We start from the raw sequence: 18,346 nt of genomic DNA on the forward strand, positions 1-18,346 counted from the left end.
CCGGAGCAGATTCGTGGAGCCCCGGACACGGGAAGGCGTCGGCCCTGAACCCTGCCAAGCAGCGGGGGAGCTGCTGGAGGCCCTCCAGGCCCGGGGCTGGCGGGCGCCACTGTTTACGCTGCACCCGCCTGGCGAGCGCCTGGTGCTGACGGGAACACAGTTTGGGGCGCCACGGCCGGCCTGCTGCCTCCTCCAGCCCTGGCTCTAGCCCCAGATGCCCTCGGGCACAGACAGAAAAAACAACCCACAGTGCAAAATAGCAAGAAGAATACAAACGATCCAGCCCAGGAGCTGCACTGAGCAGCCGGGAAGCTGCTGGAGCTCAGTCAGAGGCCCCGGCCTAAGCCGGTCTCAGGGGACCCACCACGGTGACCCCCACGGGGCAACCCCAACCCTGGGGACAGGACGAAACAGGCCTGAGTCCCAGACACCGGCCAGTGCATCTCCTGCTCCGCCTGCCTCACTGGGGCAGGCCCTGCACGGAGCCCCCCCAGGGACACCCCACTCACCCACTTCAGCTTCTGCCGCCTCCCCCGGGAGCAGCGCTGCGGTGCCCACCTCCCCTGCAGCCCTCCCTCCGCGGCCACCCCATGCATGGTGGCCCTGGGACCTCCAGCCCAAGGCAGCCACCAGGCACACAGGGTCTGCACAGGGGAGGACTATCCAGAGGATAACTCCCTCAACATTACCAAAGGTTCGCCTGATTCCCTGGAACACACACAGAAGGTCGAGCACAATGAGAAGACAGAGGACTATACTCCAAATAACAGAACAAGAGGAAACCCCATAAAAAGCACTAAAGGAAAAGCAGATAAACAATCTACCTGAATTTGCTACTTTGTGGGGCTTTTTGTTTGGGTTTTGTTTTTTGCACTGCCAATTTTAGTTTTTTTCTCACAATCTTACAATTCTCCTGAATTACGTTTGAAAACAACTTAAGCTGTCTGGAAAATCACTATTGGGGTGCCCTCAAGGCTGAGTGGAATTGTGCCCAGCTGTGCAGCTTCTAGATGGGCTATACAGCTAAAACAGCAATTTCCAATCCCAATAGAACCAAGTCCTCCCGCATTAAGAGGACCTACAGGAAACAGGTACACAGCCTCCCCTTGTCTTTCTTTCATGTGCTTCCGGTTGTTGCAAGGACAATGAGGCAAATACATAAAGAGGGGGGAAAAAAAAAACTCTTGTTGAGATTCTTGCATAGCTTCATTTTGATCCCTCTTTCTGCATCACTGAATCCTAGTGGGAACTTGGGTGATTTCTTTCTAGGGATACAAACTTGAATTAAAAATACTCATTTTTCTATTCATGCGGTAAAGCACCACTGTTTGAACTCCAAATTCTTATAGTTTACAACACATGGTTAAAGGTCCCATTTCTCCTTGGTTTATATAGCTAGTTTAAGAAGTCTTTCATTCTACAAGATGTTGATGTTTTTTGATTTTGGTTACTACTTTTAATTGCTAAGTTCATTAAGAAGCCTAGAATATTGGATAATCTAGAGGTATTTATCTTAGGAGTAGTTCGTTGTGATACAAAGAAATTAGATTTTGCTTTGAAGCAGTAATAGGCTTTTGGAAAAAAATTAATTATCCTAATAACATTTATGTCCATATTCTACAATATCTGACTTTTAGGAAATTATGAGGCATAATTAAGTAAGATAAATTAATAAAACCTGGCAGTGTTTCTTCTGGTCTTGTTTATTATGCCTCTGAAATTGGGATAGGGTTTGACTAATGTAATTATAGCAGAAGATACCTATTAACAGAAAATGGATGTTATCGGTCTTTTGTAAACTACATGCTCTAAGAGATATTGTATATGTCTGGAAAAAGTAATGCCTAACCACGGTACCAGTATCTATAGTCAAGTGGACAAGACTAGGATAGAATGGACTTTAAAATATAGGGGAAAGATTGCAAATTTAGCAAACCAGTTCAAATCTTAGCGCTTTTCCTGGTTAGCCAGGTGACCTTGGCTAAGTTATTTACCCTTGCTTGTTTCAACTATAAATATATAATTTGCCAAGGATTAAACAAGATAATACATATAAAACTAGGATCCTATACAGAGAAAAATTCGTTAAGTGGTAGATTTTATAAAGAAATTCCACAAAGGAAGAACATCCAATTTTAATTCTGTGCTCCATTCAGCAGGAACTACAATTTGATTACTTGAGTAGACTGGCCAGCCTGGGAGGTTTGGTCTGACAGTGTGACTGGCTGCAATTTTCTTGAAAGTACAAGAAACACCATGATGTGACATGTGGGTATCTGGGGTTTCAACTCAATTGATTTCTATAATTTAAGAGACCTTATCTGATAAATCAAGTTGCTGGCTCCGATGCTAACCTGGTGAATATTCCACCAAGGCTCTGGATGTATTCATGTAAGTGTTCATACCTTTAGCATATAACAGGAGTCACTTGGCTCCTTTGTAAAGTTTTCGTATTGTCTTGTTCTCTCGATTTTCATGCAGGTTGAGGGTGCACTCTCAATCTTTACTCACTAAATAATCTGGTTCAAATAATTGTTATTTTAGTTTATTGAAAAAAGTTGAAGAGCTTCAGAACTGAAATCTATCATATGGGCTTTCAGTTTGGTGCTAAAATTACACACAGATTTTAATGGTTTTCCAAGAAAACATAAGCAAATGGGGTGCCTTGGTGGTACTGTCAGTTGGCTGTCTGACTCTTGGTTTTGGCTCAGGTTGTGGTCTTGGGGTCCTGGGATAGAGCCCTGTATCTGGCTCTGCACTCAGCAAGGAGTCTGCTGTTTGTTTTTTTTTTTCTCTCTCTCTATCTCCTTCTGCCCCTGTCCCCAGTGTGAGCACCTGTGCTCTCTCCCTCTCTCTTCTGTCTCTCTAAAATAAATAAATCTTAAAAAAAAGAAAGTGTAAGCAAGTCATGTACTTTAAGATATCCATGCATATAATGAACATTTGCATAATGTTTTCTGTTATGACCTTTTTAAGTTTGACTGTTGTCAAGTTTTGGTTTCCAAACTCCTTTTCTAGGAAAGAGGAACCCACAAGTTCTCCAGCAGGACTTGATTAGCTTCACAGGAGATCCTTTGATGAGACAGTAAAGGATGGGACCCCCTTCCCCCAAAATCCCAACAACACATCTGATTTCATCTATTTCAAATACGGAGCTACTGCCAACATAAATTTTATGTGCATATAGTATTACATGACTAAAAAAACAAAAACAAAAACAACAAATATACTTTGTACAAGGTTCCTCAATGGTTTCTTTCTTTACTACTATGTTGTTTGCAGTGTAATCATTATGATTTTCCACTATTCTGCTTCATGCTATACTAATTTATTCTATTTGTTCCTCAACAAAATTAGTATTTTCTGGTATTTTAAAAAAGATTTTATTTATTTATTCATGACAGAGAGAAAGAGAGAGAGAGAGACAGGCAGAGGGAGAAGTAGGCTCCATGCAGGGAGCCCGACGTGGAACTTAATCCCAGGTCTCCAGGATCACACCCTGGCCCAAGGCGGCGCTAAACCACTGGGCTACTGTGGCTGCCCTATTTTCTGGTATTTAGTCACCTCCTGTCTGCTTTCTTTCATTTGCGTCATCATAAATATCTATCTAACCACTCTTTTTCACAGCCATTTGTTATTCTCCTTCTAATAAACTTACTTGGAAACTATAGTAAGTCTTAGACTAATAACTTTGCTTTTAGCTATATCTTGTCATTCACATTTTAATTTCCTTAGTTTTCCTAAAAATGGAAAAGTTTTAGTAGCATTCATTTGAAATTATCTTGGGGTCTCTTTAATCTAGAATTATATGCTTGGCAGGTGAGGGTTATTGGGTTTCCTATGTATGTGGATAGATTGTCAGTCAAATGTTCAATGCTATTTTCTTGATGTGATACCCTACATAGTATTCTATTTGGTCCAACAGATTCAAATTTTAAAATATACTTATTTCTATATTTAGTACTATATCTAGCTTTGCAAACACTCAAATCAAAATTCACTTGGTTATATCTTATGACATCTATTGTTGCTTAGAATACAGATAATTATTCAAACAATGGTCTTAAAGTATATAAATGCACACATAAACTAATGAAAGTAAAATAGGCTGAGTATCAATGTGTTCAGAAGTGCATACATAAAAAGGAAGCAAACTGAATTTTAATGTAATGCTTAGTCACTAAATAGATGTGATGATATTAGATGGATACATATTTTGGGATACAAACACTAATCAGGATAAGGCTTCCAATAAAATAATCCAATCATAGTTTTAAGCGCATATTCTATATTCTGCTTCACTAATGAGATCACTTAGATCATGTTATTATGTAAATAAACACATAATATAAACACATCGTAATAATCCATTTATCTTTTACCTGATGGTGTCAATTAATGCGATCTATCTTTTCATCAGGTAGTCACCTCGTTCTAATCCAGATGCCACATTCCAGATGTCAAGCCAAGTCAAATTGTCATATCATTTGTGATGATTTATAGCCCTCTATCACATGTAAATCAAATAATGTGGTCTTAGCTCAGTGTGTCTCAAGTTGTGGGACACAAATCCAAGTGGTATGCTGAATTTTGCATTGCCATCGCTACATGGGTGGCAAGGGCACAGGTCACGCTCCATCTGCTGCCCTTCCTTTCTCACACCTCTGCAATTCTCCTCTGCTCTATAGGACTTCCATAAACAAGCCCAGCTGTCCTTCATTTTCTAAAACAGAACCTTCTAGACACGGCTTCTCATCCTCCTACCTTTTTCCAGCCACTTGTGTTGATAAAGTTTTCTCTGTATTTCCTAGCTACCAGAGCCACTCTCCTCAGTTGTGCAGATGACCAACTACATCCTAAACCCAACATCCTTAATCCCCCACCTTACTGGACTTCTCTGTTGTGTTTGGAACATTAGATATCTGCTGGGCTGCAAATCCAACTGCCTCCTATTACTACCATGCCATTTCAGTACTTCTGTTAACAATCCAGCCTTGGGGCATCTGGCCAGCTCAGTCACGGAGTGTGAGACTCTCTTAACCTCAGGGTCATGAGTCCAAACCCCATGTTGGGGTTTAAAAAAAAATCTAGCCTTGTAGATATGTGAATTTGCATGATTAAGCTATCCAATTTTCAACATAAACAGCACTGTTTCCTGGTTTGGGTAAACTGTAAAACAGTGTGAAATGTGTTTGTTGGCATTTAATCCACCTACAGCTACAGTAGAAAGAATATACTGCAAAAAAAGGTATATTTAATACTACCACTCACTGTTTCATTAAACAAATGCTTATATACTACCTAATTTATTCCAGTCATTGTGTTAAGCATTTCTAACAAAATAAATTAACTTGGTGTTTGCCACTGAGAAGAGGTTCACACTCTAAGTGGCCAGACAGATATGAATTGATACTTCAAGATCGTGACTGCAGTAAGTGATAGGTAGAGGTTATTAGGAGGCATAGAGGAGTACTTAGCTTAGCCCATACACCATAGGGTAGGTGGACTGAAGGAAATGGTACTTGTTTATGGAGGTGAGGTTTGAAGAACAGTAATTAAAGATACAGACACCAACAAGTAGATTGACTATATTTCTATTTCTAATTAAAGTTCATACGTAAACTACTTGGGAGACAAACAATATCTAGAAATGTTAGGGGAACAAATACGTGCCAGTTGCCTGAATATAAATATGGTGGTGGGAAGATATAATCATCATATGGCATTTGGTTATTAGGTACTTAAAACTGTCACCAAACACCAAAACTCTATGAACTGTGCAAATATGTACTACAGAGATCCTGTCATTGGACATATCAACTTCATTAAAAAAAAATTTTTTTTTAAAGATTTTATTTATTTACTTGAGAGAGACAATAAGAGAGCTTGTGAGCTGGAAGAGGGGCAAAGAGAGAGACAAGCAGATTCCCTGCTCAGCAGGAAGCCCAACATTCTATGATCTGAGCCGAAGACAGATACTTAACCAACTGAGCCACCCAGGTGCCCCTGGACATACCAATTTCTAAAAGATAATCGTAGAATATGAGTAATAATAACTTCTCAAGAATACATTTTTAGGTTCATGATTCCAGCAACAACTGGATTAGAGTCCAATAAAATGTGGCCCTCATTAATGATAATATGCTAAATTTGTCTTCAAGGAAATGTGACTGCAGGGATCCCTGGGTGGCGCAGTGGTTTAGCGCCTGCCTTTGGCCCAGGGCGCGATCCTGAAGACCCGGGATCGAATCCCACGTCGGGCTCCCGGTGCATGGGGCCTGCTTCTCCCTCTGCCTATGTCTCTGCCTCTCTCTCTCTGTGTGACTATCATAAATAAATAAAAATTGGGGAAAAAAAGGAAATGTGACTACAGAGTATCAAGTGAGATATCTATCGCTATCTATTGTCCATTTATCTGAGTGAGAGACAGAGACATGGAGAGAGGATAGGAGAAATGTGAGCATGTTACTAGTTGAGAGAATGGATCCATCAGAGAGGAAGAGAGAGGATACAGAAGAAAAAGAGGTACCAATTAAAGATGGCCCCAGAAAGAATGCATAGGGTCAAAGGCACATATACTGTTGGTCTTGAGTGAGATATACAGGTGTGTGGAGGGTACTTCATTCCATAGAGTTCATAGATCAAAAGATAAGCTAAGATGTGTGTAGGTGGATAGTTTCCTCCTCACACTGATATAAGAGGCAAGGTTGCAGCAGTGAGATTTGATAAAACTGTCTGAAAGTGGCACAAGTTACAAATAACTGCTGAGGGTAGGAAAGGAAGTTAAGAACACATAAAATACTTATAAACTGCATGATGATAAGGAATCCTTCCTATTTTAGCCACAACAGTATCCAACCCAACACAGGAAACACAGCCTGGCCCAAGGTAAATGCCTGGTGAAGCCTTACTGAATGAATGACAAAACAAAATGAAATATTAAACCAATATTGACCGAACACAAGATATTAAAATATGAATTACAGGTAGCAACAATTTAGAAATTCATGATTTTCTGCAGGCACAGCATGAGGATGGTAACCAATGGGAATAATGAGAACTTCACAGCTTTCTTCTTTGAAACAAAATCTTGTCTTGACTTACCCAAGAGCACACTTTCCTGGATTTCCTCTTATTTGAATGCTTGTCTTCAGTTTTCTGGCTTGCATCTCCCTGTCTGACCAATCTTTAAATAATGAAAGAGCACTTTTTCTACACTCTTTCTTTAGATAATGTAATCTATTTCTATGACTTCAAATATCATTCATGTGCCAGTAATTCCCTGATTAATATCTTCAGTTTTGTTCTATGAGTTCAGACTCAAGCATCAGTACTTGACATCTCGCTTTTGTTGGCTTTTTGGCACCCAAGATCCTGCTAGGCCAAAACAAGACTTTATGTTTCTTCCAGAATCTTGTCTCTGTTTTCTCCCATCCCAATAGAAAGCATGACCATCTATGAAAATACTCTTCATTCTTTCTTTCCTTCTATTCCCACATTGAAATCATGAGCATATCTCAATAGTTTTATCTCCAAAATACCTAAAATATATCAAAATCCACTGATTACTCTGTATTCCCATTATGCCATTACTGTCCTACTAGAAAAGTCTCCAAACTATACTTCCTGTTCCCAGTCTCCTTCCTCCCTATTTCCCACTTAGCAGAGAGTGCGGTAAGATGGCACCTAATCTCTTCTTAAAGTTCCAGTGGCTTTTTATCCTATTTAACTAATATCCACATGGCCTAAAAAGCTCTAATGGCTTTGTCTTTACTAAACTCATTGACAATTGCCCCCTTGCCCACTATATGAAGCCAGACTCCCCCTCTTTATGTTGAGGTTCATAGGCCCTTGGAGGAGTTGACATTTTCTCTACTAAACTTCATTGACCATTGCCCCCTTGCCCACTATATGAAGCCAGACTCCCCCTCTTTATGTTGAGGTTCAGAGGCCCTTGGAGGAGTTGACATTTTCACTGGGACAGAAATGGTGAGGAGCGCAGCCAAAGGAGAGTCAGGCCAGTGGGAGCATTAGTGCCAAGGCCCTAACATGGATGAGAAGGCGTATTTATGTAACATAAATGAGGTTCCCACAGCTCCAGTCACTCTCTACTCCATGACTTTGTTTTACCTTGTACTTAGCCCTTACCACTATTGGAAATAATATTTACTTATTTCATTGCTTATTTATCTTTATTCTCCAGGATGACACGGGTTCTGCCAGAGGAGAGAATGTGCCTGCTTTTCCACTGATGTAACTTCAGGCTCTGGAACCAGCACATGGAAAATGAGCTATGAATGTTTGCTGAATGAATGAAAACATGGTTTATGGTCAAGGAAATAAGGAGAGAAGAAAGACTAGGACAGTGTGGAACAACTGGCCAGAAGCCACAAAAATCTACTTTCTTATTGCTGAGTGTCATGACCCTCACAGTTAAATGTCCCTCACCTGGCTTTGGACTGGATCCGCTAGCCATTTGTCTTTAACTAGGGCTTAATTACTGAAACCTGCCAGCTATCATGACATAGAAATTTCATGATTCTTTATAAGGAAAACCATTATAGCCTTAACTATGTATTAATTTTTTAAAACAATTTAACATTCAGGTAATGAGACAATGCTTTTACCATTGACAAAAACATCTATATATTATGCTTTTACCAGAGTGATGTTACATTATCACTTCTATACATTTAATTTTGACTTAGCTGGAATATAGTGAGATGAGGAGTCCCTCCAGCATGGCAGAGCCTGAGCTGTGGGTGAAATGCTATGAAATACAGGCATGCAGCCGCTGCCCAGCCTCCACCATCCAGTGGCCTAATCCTCGACTGTCCCGGTATTGTTGTCACCCTGTATTTACCTAATTTCAACCTATTATTTCTTAGAATCCTGTCATTTATCTTTCTTTGAAAAGAAATCTTGTCACCCATCTGGATTTTTAAAATAACCTCTCTTAAAACACCAACGGTCTACTGGAAAACTTTACAAAGTCAGGACATGCTAGTTAAGCATCATCCCTCTTTCTCTGATTATCTGATGTTAAAATGATGAGCTCCTCATATTTGGATTTGAAAAGGCTCAATCAGATGGTGGATAGAGCATGCTGGGCCCAGAATTCATTAATTTATGCCCTTAAGGCATTATCATAGATTATTAATATGTAAGAGCTAATTTTCTTAGACTTGTAAGCAGTGGTTAGCTAGAGTACATAGTTCCTGAAGCTAATCTCTATAAATGACAAGTTGAAATGCAAATAACACAAAAATATTTCACTTTAATTGTATCGCAGTCAAGTACTTCCACTTTCTCAGATGTCTTCTCTGAAGATGCTTCTGGACAATGCCATCAAAGATCACAATGAGATATAATCACTTGCACAGTTCTCACATGCTCCCCTTCAGCTTTATGACATCTCAGTGAGAAAACATATTTCAATTCTAAATTAAACTAATTGAGAGCTCAGTAAAAATATACAGGCTTGTTTGCACATTTCTTTCCAGAGTCAGGCCATCATAATGGAAACACATGGATCATTTTGCTTCCAAGGCCTATAAAGGAATAGGCAGAAGGCTATTTGCAACACTCAGCAGAAGAAGCAAGACTTCTTTCTGTGTAAAAATGGCTGCCCTGGCAGTAATTCGGGTGCTTTAGAAAATCATATGATTCTTTTATACTAATATATAATCATAAAGACTCTAACAATTACATCTTTAGAAGGAAAGAAGGTGAGAGGAGAGGAACAAACCAGTTCTAAAGAGCACATAAATCCTAACAGGTGTGTTTGGTTGTCACTTGTCAACTTCCAGCCATAAAGCAGATGACCAGGGGCCAAGGCACCCAGTGATATACTGTTCAGCATTCAAGGATTTGGAACATATTTTCACCTTTAAGTGGCTCCTTAATGGAAAGGTTCAATTCATCATCTATATTTTATACTATATAACCGAGAGGCATAATTGCAGTAGAGTTCTTTGTTTTTGTTTGTTTTGTTTTTTAATTCATTTATGATAGTCACACAGAGAGAGAGAGAGAGAGAGAGAGAGAGAGAGAGAGAGGCAGAGACAGAAGCAGGCTCCATTCACCGGGAGCCCGACGTGGGACTCGATCCCAGGTCTCCAGGATCGCGCCCTGGGCCAAAGGCAGGCGCTAAACCGCTGCGCCACCCAGGGATCCCATGCAGTAGAGTTCTTTGTATGCTTGGGAAACTTCTTCAAGGGTCTAAATAATATAAAAGCTTTGCTTGGGCAGCCCCGGTGGCTCAGCGGTTTAGCGCCGCCTTCAGCCCAGGGCGTGATCCTGGAGACCTGGGATCAAGTCCCACATCGGCCTCCCTGCATGGAGCCTGCTTCTTCCTCTGCCTGTGTCTCTGCCTCTCTTTCTGTGTCTCTCATGAATAAATAAATAAAATCTTTAAAAAAAAAAAAAGCTTTTCTTCATCAGAGGAGATACAGATGTCTTCCTGAAAATGATTTAAATACATCATGGAAGTGGATAACCTTAATTAAAAACAGAATGGAATAATATTTGATAGATATTGGAGTGGGGTTCAGAAACAACTGTCCTCATGAATATTGTACTTCCTGAAATAACTCAAGTGTCACCCCATGTTCTGGGTGCAGAATTTGTGACATGTGTTTAATGTCTGGCTGTTTTCCCTGACATAAGGGCAAGGACTGACTATTCTCGTCATCATGTTTTTCCCTATTCAGCATAACGCCTGGCACATAGTTGGTGGTCAGTACATATTCGCTGAATGGATAGTCAAATGAATAGAGGCAAAGAAGAATCATGAGGGAAAGGCATTTGAGATCTGTGAAGATATTTGGCCTTATCTTTTAAGTCGAACAAACAACCATCGAAAGAAAATCGAACATGTAAAAGTCTGTTTCGATTAAAGAAAACAATGCCTCATTGTATTTAAGATGGTACAATTTAGCAAAGTTAATATACATCCAACTTATTTGGAATTCACAGCTTCCACACTTTTAATGGGACTAACTGCTCTGTTCCTAGGCTAAAGCTCCAAACCCAAGTGCTCTAGTGCCATGTCCGGAGCATTAGGGAGTCATCCACACAACTGTCTGGGGAAGGGGATGGGAAGAAAACCCAGCAACTATTAAGTACTGACTGTGTGTGGGGTTCTGCATAATCATTCTGTATGCGTTATCTCATTCAAACTTCATGACAGTCCTGTAAGATAGGTATTATTCTCCCCATTTTTCTTTTTCATTATTGAAGATGAAATTTGGTGAAGCTTTGCAACTTATATAAGTTTATATATCTAAGTGAGGAAGGAGCAATTTTTAACCGAAGTCTGGTTTCAAAGTTCATAATCATTCTACTCTACCCCTTGAAAAGAAAACGATTGGTTAAAAATTTCTTCCTCTTGCTCTGCTGAGGGCTTTTGAGCCATTACACCTTGATTGCTACTGGAAGAGGCAATATAATACGTACACTTCATGGAAATAGAAGGTGGTCTTAAGGGATTATGGAAAATTGGTTTCTCTTAAAAAGCCACCTCTTAAAGTAAACCAAGTTTTAGCTGTCAATTTAAGAAGGACAAACACACATATAACTCAAACAAATAAGATTACAATACCAATGCTTCCTTTTTTTTTTTTTTTTTTTTTTTTTTTTTTTTGTAATTGTGCCTTTCTAAAACGCACTGCACAAAATCTTGGAAGAGAATTTATGGGTGACCATGACTGGATGGAAATACTAAACACTTGCACAGTGCAGTTTCTACATATATAAAGATAGATACTAAAGGTTTTCCCAGTCTAGACTATAATACTAGAACCAGTAGTCAGATGTTAGTAAGGATCGTAAAACAGCCAGTTTAATTATATGTTGTGATATATCATTTTGCCTATATTCAAATTTCAAGAAACAATGGTCAAACCTCAGGGCTGTACATGAAGAAGGAAACACAAAATAGAAATAATGAGCCACTCGAGATACGCTGTCAAAGTTACATTTTTAAACTCTCTGAATTCTCAGAACCGTTTCCAGAAATTTCATAGTTAAATATACCCTGGTTTATAAAGCCCTTTATTTTTTCCTTCTAAATTATTAGGGTATTAAAGAACAGAATGTTGTCTAATAAAAATACTATTTAATTCCCTATGCTGTTTAACCATGATTCACTATTCAAAGAATACTATTAATAATTTGTTCTGACTACAAATGTGTGTGGGTGCATGTGTGTGTGAGTGTGTGTGTGTGTGTGTGTGTGTGAGAGAGAGAGAGAGAGAGAGAGATGAAAACAGAAAATGCTTTTGGGTTTTGAGAAATAATAGAATATGACTTGTTGCACTATTCACTATAATCACAATCCTTTTAAAAGCATTAAAACTTGAAGTATAAATTTCCTTGCTTTTACACTAAAATAGCATTTTTTCTATTAACTTTTCTTAGAATAGTTAAAATCCCTTATGACCAAAAAAAACATTTTATATTAGAACACAGATTTTTGAGAAAAAAATGGAATTTATGTACATCTGTTTCTTAGCAAATAAAACAAAGGGTTTATTCACTCTATCCAAAGAAAAGGCAATTATGCAATAGAAAGTTTCATTATGTATATAAAGGAAGAAACATCAAGCGCTGATGAGATTGTTGGAGGAAGTCATCAAGAAGATGTGAACAATGGTTGACCTGTGAGCTGGTGATAGGGGGGCAATCAGAGATTCCTCACCCTTCACTCCTTCCCTGTGTTTGGAATATGTGTTCCACTTGCCTTCCCTGCTCCCTGATGCTGCCCAGAGGACCTGGCCTTGAGACACTGATGTGGAGTCAAGAGCATCTGAATGGTATACGTGACTATAAACCTTTAAGATTCTGGAGGGCAGGTGGGACTATCTGCTCACCTTGTGGCGGCCCAAGACTAGCCTCATAGGTACGTTCCCTTGCTCATTAACCCAGTCACCAATCTGGAATAGTCTGCCTCTTTCTCTTATTTCTTTCTTCTTTTTCCCCTTATATTCTTGCTTTTGTTTGTTTGTTTGTTTGTTTGTTTGCTTTAAATTATTATTGAAGTATGCCTTTCTTCTGTCTCTCCCCACCCTCCATATCCAAGGGCTGGCTACAGAGGACAGCTAGGAAGCTCCCAAAGACTCTGCAAACCAACAGGGATGAACCGACACAGACACTATATTGTATACTCTACAGGGAGATGCTAAAATTTTTCTAAATAACATGATTACTTGACATGCTATGAAAGGAAAAAACATTTCAGAAATTGTACAGCAACATCAAGACCCATAGTTTTCTGAATAACCATGACTGTTGCCAATATTCCAGTTTTCTAACACATCCAAACTGTTTTTTTTTTTTTTTAATTTTTAAAGAGGTATAGAATTAATGACTCTTCTTTCAATATGGCCCTTCAGCCACCTGGTCATTCACCTAACATTAACTTCCTCTAAAAAAAGACTACAAAATCCAAACCCCACATGGGCTAAGCAGAAAACTGGATGAGATGAATGGGCCAAGGGAAGGGTGATGACGTCAGCAATGAACGAGAATACATACTCATCTCTAGGGGTTCATTGCTGACGTCACCACTGCCAGGAGGGGTTACTGCCCCAGTGTGGCTGGGAATTCTGCATTTTCAACGGAATCTTTAAATATGAATATTTGTGAGTAGTCTGCTCATTTTAAAATGTTGGCCACCAGTAAAACATAATTTTGAATGGGTTAAGGTCAGGTTTTATCTGTGGGCAGCATATGGCTTAGAACTGACATTTTTCTAGAACTACTGTTGCCCCCTGTTCATCTAGGTATGACCATATCCTGCCAATCTAAGTGTTCTGATCTTTGCAATGTTTCATTTTTAACCAAGCGCTCTTAAATGTTGCCACTATTAATAAGTAGCATAAGTATTTAAGAGTGAATCTTTACAGCGCCAAGGAAAAAAATCTTTCCTAGATTATGGAATTTCATGGCTGGCTATCTAGATGGAACATTTCATTCTACAGAGGAGGAAAGTGAATCCTCGAGATACAGGGTCACCGCCCAAGGCCCTGAGACACAAAGTAAAGCAGATCTCCTTGGCTTCGACTGAAAGCAAAGATAAAACGCCCATTCAAATGATAGGAACAACCCAATTGCAAGATCCTACCTATAAATGAATAGATATTCAAAATTTATAGAGCAGAGATGAGATCCATGAGCCAGGAAAGTTTATGCTATCCTGTGTCCTGGTAGAATTTAGACCATATTTCATGAAATCATTGTGCTCAGCAAATATGACAAATACCTCTGCAGATTTTCATTATGGGTCTGAGCACATTCTAATTACTCAAACATTTAATCAGTAGTGCTTTCATGCTATGTAAACTGTTCTCCTTTTTCCTCTACCAAAGAGGTAGACAAATGAGTTGCTTATTTCTTCTATTCACATACAGGCAGATAAACATATAACCCATGGTCCACTATATTGCATCTTTAGGCAGATTTTTGTTTTGCCATTTGATTTTTCTCTTTTTCTTTCTTTTTTTTTTCTTGATGTAATGCTCATAAACATTATGGGATAAAGTTTCTAAGTTTCTTTTTTTATTTTTTATTTTATTTTATTTATTTATGATAGTCACAGAGAGATAGAGAGAGGCAGAGACACAGGCAGAGGGAGAAGCAGGCTCCATGCACCGGGAGCCCGACGTGGGATTCGATCCCGGGTCTCCAGGATCGCGCCCTGGGCCAAAGGCAGGCGCCAAACCGCTGCGCCACCCAGGGATCCCAGTTTCTAAGTTTCTAAAAGCTAGTTGTTTCTAATACTATTTTGTGTTTGAGTAGCCATATATTAAGTCAGCATATAATTAATGATTTGTATAGTGTATTTCAGGGACTGTGTTAAAAGCTGAGACAATAAAACTAAGTAAAACACATTCCATAATTTAGAGAATATGCAGAATTATAACTTTATGTGATAGTATTTAACACCATTGAGGGTAGAATATTTATTTCAGGGGCACCTGAGTGGCTCAGTGGTTGAGTGTCTGCCTTTGGCTCAGGGTGTGATCCCAGAGTCCTGGGATCGAGTCCTGCATCAGGTTCCCCCCAGGGAGCCTGCTTCTCCCTCTGCCTGTGTCTCTGCTTCTCTCTGTCTGTGTCTCTCATGAATGAATAAATATTTTTTTTAAAAAAAAAAGAATATTTATTTCAACAATATTGAGCATCTACTCTGAGTTAGGCAATGTGTTTCATGGTGGGGGTACTCCAGTACAGAATTCACCTGTGATCCCTACTTTTACATTGAACAAATGCTGATAAGTGGAATCTGTGCTTATAAAAGGGGAGGAGAAGTACAGATGCTACGACACATTTAATCTGAGTGTTAACCAGGAGGATAACAGTCATAAGTGGGGAAATACATTTTCAGATACAACAATTGGAAACTTCAAAGACCTATAAAGAAACTGAAGATGATTTTGTTTGGTGCCTAGAGAGGGAGGGGATATGATGAGTGAGTGGTGAGGCTGAGGAGGAAGTACAAAGCCAGGTCTTAGAGAACACTGTATGAAGAGTGTAGACTCTGGACCTCAGTCTAAAGCACATGGGAATCCACCTTCTTGTTCTGCAGCATGCAAAGGAAATAATTTACAATTTTAGAATGATAGCTGCTGGTGGGCAAGTTATAGATCCTGGTCAACTTGGAACCAGGATGGTAGCAGGGCAGGAAGAAATTGCTGCTAGGTTAGAATTCTGGGGTTGTGAGGTTGGAGAGAACCATAGCGGAGTAAAACTAAGGAAGGATCAGGGAATCCAGCTTTGGATATACTGAGTTTGAGATGCTTGCAGACATTTCTGTCTCCAACTTCAAATGTACCTACGGGTATGAAATTTTGGACTTATAAAAAAATAAATGGCCTCTTAATTTGGAAGAAAAAATACAAACATTTAGGAGAAAGAGAGTGCAGCTAGCAGAATAGCCTCAGAAAGAAAGGCATGAAAATAAGGACAAAACCAGTACAATGTCATATCATGGGATCCAACAGAAAAAAAAAAAAGAAACTTCAAAAACAGAGAGGGAGGCACTAGGATCAAATGCTGCTGTGGGCATCAAACAGGAGAGAAACACAAGTGATTGGAAACCAAAGAAAAGCCAAGTAATGGGAATAAAAAAATTATTTTTTAAAGGTTTTATTTATTTATTCATGAGAGACACAGACAGGGAGAGGCAGAGACACAGGCAGAGGGAGAAGCAGGCTCCCTGTGAGGAGCCTGATGTGGGACTCAATCCCAGGACCCCAGGATCACGACCTGAGCCAAATGCAGATCCTCAACCACTGAGCCAGCCAGATGCCCCCAGGAAAAGAACTCTTAAAGATACAAAGAATAGATCAATTCCATATTACATAGAAGTCTATTAATAATCTATTTGCAAATAAACTTAGTTTTCATACATGCATCACATACATGAGTGGGTTTCTTATTTCTATCCATCTGTGTACCATATATTAATATGGTATCTTACCTAAAGCGGCATCCCATCCGATAGTGAGATATTGAAGATACTGTTGATTATGATTATTTTCTGAGACTGACAACTCTGTAACAACGAGGTACAAATGTATGAAGTCGTATGAACTCTTTCAAACTTAAAATGATGCTACCCTTAAGGGTAGTTTGCCTTTGTTCTGAATTTACTCTTAGACATTGATTTAGGCACAAGAAAGATGACACAAAACATAAGATATAAAGATGTTTAAGTGTGGAATACACAATACGGACATTTAGACACATCAGCTGAGATAACAAATGTGAAGGCAATGCGTAAACTACAAAGTACTACGTGATTAATGGTGAGAATGCGGCAGATGCTAGTCATTCTTTTCAGCTGCCTGATCTCTGACATGCTTGCCTGTGTTTGGGGAATTCACCACCTCATCAGTCTTGGAGCTTGAAAATGCCACATATTGTTTTCCCAGCATCTCTGGCAACCAAGCTGTGGACTCATGTGCCAGTTACCAACTTATTTCCCTCAGCTCCAAACCTACTTTTCTTTTTTTGTAATTCTGGCCCTGTATCCTGCTTTGTGATGCTGGATTCTGTTAACATTCTCCTTTGCCGGATGGTGGGATGCAAGCCTTCATCAACAGAGAGAACTAGAATTAGCCTACCAAGTGATGGTGAGCAGACATTCCTTTGGCGTGTGGTCCTCCTTTGTTATTTGTCTATGCAGTGGTCCTGTAGCAACTTCTGGGAAACTCCAGCAGCACCCCTAACCACACTGTCCCCACCGGAGGCTTCCAAGCATCTCCAGACCCCCAGAACCCTCCAGCAACAACACAGGGCTACTTCTATAGATCTGCACCCCCTCCACACAGTGGCAGCTCTGAATGCTTCCAGAGATTCAATTCTGCTGCCGCACACCCTCCACTCCACAGAGGGATTCTGGCCATTTGTAGAAACCAGCACTGGCCTGTGGCCTCTGGCAAGTTTCTTTGCCACCTGCAGGCTGCAATTTCCCATGGCGGTTATACTCTCTTGGAAGACATCAATTTCAGCCTTGGCAGGGCACCGTCTCCTGGTCTTTAATTCTTATTCTTCACTCTTCCTCAGCCTTGGGATTGTAGCTATTCTTTTCCACTTGATAATTCTGGACACCTTAGAGTCCTCTTGCATGCCTTTTAGGATTTAACTTCCTTCTACTAATAATTCTTTATATTAATTCTCCCCTGCAAATAAACTGTGTGGTTTTTGACTCATGACTAACCAATATAGCTTAGGATCTAGATTCCGTCAAAAAAGTAGCAACCATGGGATGCTGTCCATGGTGATAGGTTTGAGCTTCAGTAAATTCCTGTTGTAAGAGGCTGTATGCTGTCTGCAGGGATGAAACCAGGCAATGGCACATATGTCCTCACTGAACCATTCTGTGGTCAATGTGGGCAATGCTCATGTCTTGTTGTCCTAGATCTAGTTAATCAGGCCTCCTAGCATTTCTGGAAAGTGCTTAGTTTTTAAAGAATTATTCTTTGACTTAAATGACGTGGAATTTCTGTTTCTTTTGCTTGCTCTTAAGAAGACTGTTAAAAATAGCTAATATTTGAGTGCTTAAGTTGTTCAGGCACTGTTCTAAACACTCTCTATATATTATCACATTCAGTCCTCATACCTATCCCACGAAGTATTGATTATTCACATTTTATAAATGAGGAAACTATAGCTCAGAAAGAAAAGATCTGTCCAAGTTTGCAGAAATGAGTAGTAAAGATGATAGGCAAATCCAGACACTGATTTCCAAATCTGATGCTCTTAATTGCACCTGCAGACATCCTCTTTATTATTTTTGTGACAGCAGTGTGATCAAATAGGAAGTTTTATTCTACTTCAATGA

General features: G+C 39.7%; 1 protein-coding gene across 21 annotated transcripts in view; it reads right to left on the bottom strand.

Moving 5' to 3' along the window:
- Nucleotides 1-18,346, bottom strand: part of GRIA4 (glutamate ionotropic receptor AMPA type subunit 4) — a 367,857-nt gene that overhangs the window by 227,979 nt on the left and 121,532 nt on the right. The gene's annotated exons all lie outside the window — the stretch shown is intronic.

The sequence above is a fragment of the Vulpes vulpes genome, chromosome 12 (assembly GCF_048418805.1).
Source record: "Vulpes vulpes isolate BD-2025 chromosome 12, VulVul3, whole genome shotgun sequence".
In the NCBI taxonomy this organism is placed as follows: Eukaryota; Metazoa; Chordata; class Mammalia; order Carnivora; family Canidae; genus Vulpes; species Vulpes vulpes.